This window comes from Eptatretus burgeri, chromosome 1, assembly GCF_056783735.1.
Source record: "Eptatretus burgeri isolate ZD-2024b chromosome 1, Ebu_testis_v1, whole genome shotgun sequence".
Taxonomy (NCBI): Eukaryota; Metazoa; Chordata; class Myxini; order Myxiniformes; family Myxinidae; genus Eptatretus; species Eptatretus burgeri.
In genome coordinates this window covers 23,117,143-23,123,142 of record NC_140961.1, presented here as the reverse complement: position 1 = coordinate 23,123,142, position 6,000 = coordinate 23,117,143, and the positions used below count along the sequence as shown (strand labels likewise).

Below are 6,000 nucleotides of genomic sequence, written 5' to 3'. Positions count from 1 at the left end.
TCTTATCGGCCGGCAGGAGCAGCTACTATGCAAATATTCAGATCAGGATGACCTCGGGGGCGGAGCCACGCTCACCCATTGGTCGGAGGAAACTGGGGCGTGAACCTCCCCTGATTCTAGAATTTGCAAATATCGATTTTACACAGACGCGCCTGGAGGCGGGGCCAAGCCGCCCCGCGCTTGCTAATTGGACGGAGCAGAAGTGGGCGTGGAGCGTTTGTGATCCGAATTTCCCTCGGAAAGGCCGCTATTTGCGCTCGCGGCTCGGTGCGTATCGCTGAACGGGCCCAAGACAGCCCGACGCTCAGTGTTCACAGGTGGTGCGGGAATGGCCGTAGAAGGAGAGAGGTGAGGGTGATGGTTTGATGGTTATGGTGCCGTTTGGGAATGACGGTGATGTGATGTTTGCGGGATTGAGTTGTGAAGGTAAAGGTCGTAGCTATTGGCATTGTTGTTTTTGTCTGAGGGTTGGAGCGTGGTTGTAGTTGGTGACGATGGCTGGCGTGGTGGTTAAGGTGGTTGTTGTGTGATGGCGGTTGAGACGTGGTTGGTTCAAAATAAAGATAGAACAGAAAAACGGCTATCTCAAAGCATCGCAGCCTGAATGAATCACATAAATTCCCTCGAGACAACGGGTTTGGGCTAACTACACATGTACTTAAGAGATATCTCACCTACGGGTCCTGAATGGTGGTTTGCGAATTTCCACAGCCGTAACACCACCCCCTCCCCTTTTTACAGACTCGTCCCGAGTCGTCAAATTCTCGTGTGCCATCATGTGTAGTTCTCCCCTAGTACGTTTTACCTTCGGATCCCTGAGTGCGACATTCATGGTATTCGTGTCCCCAAAATAAATAACCTGAGGGCTCAGTAACTTACTAAACAAACCCACTCACTCAGACGACTTAAATAAAATTGCCGGCGCTAAGACAGACATGCCGGGGGCGCACTCATATGTACAGTACATCTTAACCTTATAATTTACACTAAACCATGGCCAGGATCAATGGACTCTGCAAAGAGAAAAGCAGTGAGCAGGGAGCCAGGCTGCTCGCATGCAGTCTCTGGCTCAAGCAATGCAGGTGACTGGGAACGTGGCCGGCTGCTCGCACGCAGTCCAAGGCCTCCCCCTTTAAAATGGGCGCAGCGAACAACGGCGCATGGACTGCGCAAATGCAGTCTCCAGGTGCGGCTGCCTACAGGGCAGTACCTGCAGCACGCGCGATGATCTGACACAGCAAACAACGTTGCATGGGCTGCCAATGCGGTCCCGTGATGCGGCTGCCAACAGGGCAGTCCCTGCAGCTTGCAAACTGTTGCTTGCTGATCCTGGCGCACATGGCAATGAACAAGGGGCGAGGAAAAGCAAAATTGAACAGGGGCAAAAAGTAGATGAGGGCAGTGGGCAGGGCATGGCAAAGGCAGCAGGCAACCACAGCGTGCAGAACAAGGCCGTTGCAGGCAAACACAGCCGGCAGATGATCCGGCCGGTACAGGCCTCGCAGCAAAACAACAGCTTCCGATGAAGTTGGCCCGCACAGGCCTTGAAGCAACACAGCCAGCAGATGAAGCTGGCCAGCCTTTGCCTTTCAGTGGAGGTTGGTAGAGGGAGTGCGGTGATGCTGGCCACTCAGAAGGCGGGCTCGGACCTGCCTACTGTCTCCCTCCCACCTATCGCCTTTGCCTGTCACTGTCCATACCCACTCTCTTAATTTGTCAAAACCAATTTAGCCCCAACTTATTTTTTTGTTGTTTTTATTTTTACTTCCCCACAATAAATCGTCCCCTAACCCCCTTTACTGTCTTTGTTCGGCTAACCTATCTCGTCACCTCGCCTACTCCCAACCCCTACGTGCCCTTCCCGAGGGGAATAAGGGAGAGCTGGCATCCTGTGTCGAGGCCCAATCAAAGCCTCAGGATGGGTTCCCCAGAGTTCAGCGATCTTTAACCCAAAGTGGGTCCAGCAGTCCACAACGTGAGCGAAGGGATGGATGGTGCGGAAGGGTACACTTCCTAATCTACCCTAAATTAACCTTTAAACTACCCCAAGGCTTTCAACAAGCGCCTCTCGCTTAAACTATTGGTTCTATCCACCCAGATTCCCGTCGCCTGTGTTGGTGTCCTCACAATTTCGGGCCTCGACCCCCAATTTTCTCTCCGTGCCCTCACACGGTCTCATGGCTGGGACGCGTGGCTCCCCTTGGCAGGCACGACCCTCTGCTGATTCTCCGATGATGGCACCCCCGGGCACTACACTGCCTCCGAGCCTACCAGCTCCCTAAACACCGGGTAGTGCCCTCCCTGGCGACTGCCCTGAAACGCTCACGTGGCAGGCTGGCTTCCTGGGCCCCTTTCCGAGTGTCACCCGTGCCCATAACACTGCCCACGCAGCTAATGGCGCCCCGGGCCCCCGCATCATGCGGGTGCACCCGTGCCCACTATGCTATCCCGGCCCCCCATGGGCCCTTGGCCTACTACGGACGACTAGCCTGGTGCCCGGGGTACCCACTCAGCGATACTCACCTTTCGCAGCCCGTCAACAGGGCTCCTGCACCCCTCCAAACGGGTTTCGAGCCGACACTCCCACCAACAGCAAAACGACTTCCATTTTTGTTAATTTGACTAACCCAGCTAACTCACTTTACACTGACCCCAGGGTCCCTTGGGCGGGAGTCACTCCTCCCCCCAATCACTCATCGCACCATGCATTCCACATTCGCTCCATTCACACAGACTCGCTGGCCTCACTCACTCATCAAGCACATGCTTCCACTAAACTTCTCAACAACTCTTCAACACACACCGCTGAACTCTGCCATCCTTCTAACTACCTCCCCTAACTACCTCATGCTCCCACGTCGTCCCTTAAACTATAGCACGTTCCATTTAACACTACGTAGCTAAGCTACGTCCCCTCTACACATTCATTGTCAGTCCCTGTCTCTGAATATTATTTTCCATCTCCCATCCGAAATCTCAACTAAAACCCTCTAACTAATCCATTCCACGGGCCCCATGAGGACTTACCCCTGCCCCATGAGACGGGTCTAGCTAAGCTAACCCTTCCCCCTAGCTAGTTCCATCCTGTGCCCGGGCAAAGGGATCTTCCACCCCTTGCCCGGGGAATCCTGTTCACCCGAAAGCGAGGCTTGCTTTTTTCTTTTTCTTTTTTTTTTTTACATGCACAGCACCAGCGCTGCAACTCGCAACCTGCGCACCAGCGCGGCAATTCACAGCCGCGCACCTTTGGCGTGACATCATGGCAGCTGTTCGCGTCCCTCGTCCCTCTTGGACGGTACCATCCGGCAGGGATTCACCCTCCTGCCGGATTCCAACCAGACACGCAGCCATGACGTCACCCGGCGCAAAAAAAAAAAAACACAAGCCCCACGTCTCGAGGGGTTCCCCACGCGAACACATGTGCTCTGCCCGTTGGAGCTTAACACACACGCCCGCATGGAGAACCCATCCGGTCCAAATCCGTTTACCTGCCTCCACTTTGTCCGTCGCGGGATCGGCAACATTCACCGCACTCGTTTCCGGACCGGGCTTCACTCCCGCAGCCGAGCACGTGGCTGCCTCGTGCGTTGCACAGCACGGACCTCGCGCTCGTTGCTGGGTGAACCCGGCACGGTCCCCATTGAAACTACGGCTGCTACCCGGCCCTTGTCTCTCAATTGTCGTTGTCGTCGCCATTCATTCCACGCACACCCACGTGTCACGACGCTCACACTCCACTCCATCACATTCATACTCGGAGACGCGGCTGCGTGCTCCCGCATGCCGACCGTCATCTCCCTCACATACCGCTCTCTCACACACAGTCTCTCTCACACGGACCTTTTCACTCACACACGCGGTGACACTCACACGCGGTCCCTCATCCACACACGGCGTGCTGGGAAGCACGCCCTTCGGCACACTTGCCACCACACCACTCACACACGGGGTCGCACTCCCACTCGGGGGCGCACTCACACCTTGCACCACACACACCGGGACAACCACACTGGGGATTTGTGCCACCCCAAGGGTTTCCGGGGCCTCTATACCCCCCAAGCTTCGTGTGCACCCGTTCACAGCACCTGTCCCCTCGAACTCGCTCGACACGACCGAACTCACCTGGTCGTAAGTCGCCTCAAGGGGGCATACTCCCTCCCCTCGTTCCTGGAGGAGGCTATCCAGCTGCTCGCACCGGGTCCCCAAACAGTCCGCCAGCTCCCCCCATCATCCTCCACTACCTCTGTGTGTGTGTGCTCATCTTCAATCCCGTCCAATTCACCCTCTATCTCCCGTGTCTCTTATTTCCGTCTCTTCCCTTGTTATCTCCCTTGTCTCAACTATTATTTCTTTTCTTCTTTCCGTCGTCACCTCGTGTCTCGTCTCACATGTTTCGGTCACCCCATTTAATTTTTCCCTCTCAGTCACCGTCACTGTTGCTCTCTCCTTCACCTTTACGCTTCTCGCCCAACACGTCCCCCGTATTATTTTCTCCTCACCCGCCTTCACCGAAGACACCAACACACATTTACTCAAAAGCCTAAGGAAAGAAGCCACCCTCATAAACAAGGGGGCAGACGGGCCTGAAGGCCAATATGTGCGCGTGACCTGAAGGAGCGGCCAGGCCCGTGAGACTGGGGGGGTCCAACCCGCGTCCTCGTGACGCGTTGGTGGACGAGCCGCAGATGTGGCCGCTTGGCTGTGCACCGACTCCGTGCTCCTTGGCAGGTTTCGTTGGCACGATGTTTGGAGTGGGGTGGGAACGGGGCCCCCTTGTTGCACTATCGCAGCGCGGGGGAAAGGGGGAATTGTTGATGCCCTGGGGGAGGGAGAATGGCTGGCTGGCTTGGGTCCCGCGACGAGCGATCCCACACCGCGACCTCGTCACCGACCGCCGTCCTTCTCGCCTCGGACCCGAGCTCCTTGGCCTCTTCCCGCAACTCTTCCCAGCTGACTCCAGAACCCCACTCGATGACACTCCGATGACTTCACCACCCGACTCCACTCTTCCTGCCGCACCGATCACTTCGCCACCCGACTCGACTAACTTCGCCACCCGACTCGACTAACTTCGCCACCCGACTCGACTAACTTCGCCACCCGACTCGACTAACTTCGCCACCCGACTCGACTAACTTCGCCACCCGACTCGACTAACTTCGCCACCCGACTCGACTCACTTCATTCGCCTTGCACTCGCCTTCTTATCGGCCTGCAGGAGCAGCTTATATGCAAATATTCGGATCGGGATGACCTCGGGGGCGGAGCCACGCTCACTCATTGGTCGGAGGAAACTGGGGCGTGAACCTCCCCTGATCCTAGAATTTGCATATATCGATTTCACACAGACGCGCCTGGTGGCGGGGCCAAGCCGCCCTGCGCTTGCTAATTGGACGTTTGTTTGTGATCCAAATTTTCCTTGGAAAGGCGCAATTTGCGCTCGCGGCTCGGTGCGTATCGCTGAACGGGCCCAAGACAGCCCGACACTCAGTGTTCACAGGTGGTGCGGGAATGGCCGTAGAAGGAGAGAGGTGAGGGTGGTGGAGAGTTTTCGGTGGTGGTTTGATGGTTATGGTGCCGTTTGTGAATGACGATGATGCGATGTTTGCGGGATTGAGTTGTGAAGGTAAAGGTCGTGGCTGTTGGCGTTGTTGTTGTTGTCTGAGGGTTGGAGCGTGGTTGTAGTTGGTGACGATGGCTGGCGTGGTGGTTAAGGTGGTTGTTGTGTGATGGTGGTTGAGACGTGGTTGGTTCAAAATAAAGATAGAACAGAAAAACGGCTATCTCAAAGCGTCTCAGCCCGAATGAATCGCATCAATTCCCTCAAGACAATGGGTTTGGGCTAACCACACATGTACTTAAGAGATATCTCACCTCCGGGTCCTGAATGGTGGTTTGCGAATTTCCACAGCCGTAACAATATATATGTATATATGTATATATATATATATGTATATGTATATATATATATATATATATATATATGTATATGTATATATA

At 55.1% G+C, this 6,000-nt stretch overlaps 1 protein-coding gene across 4 annotated transcripts in view; it reads left to right on the top strand.

Moving 5' to 3' along the window:
- Positions 1–6,000, top strand: part of EXOSC10 (exosome component 10) — a 49,599-nt gene that overhangs the window by 13,965 nt on the left and 29,634 nt on the right. The window lies entirely within an intron of this gene.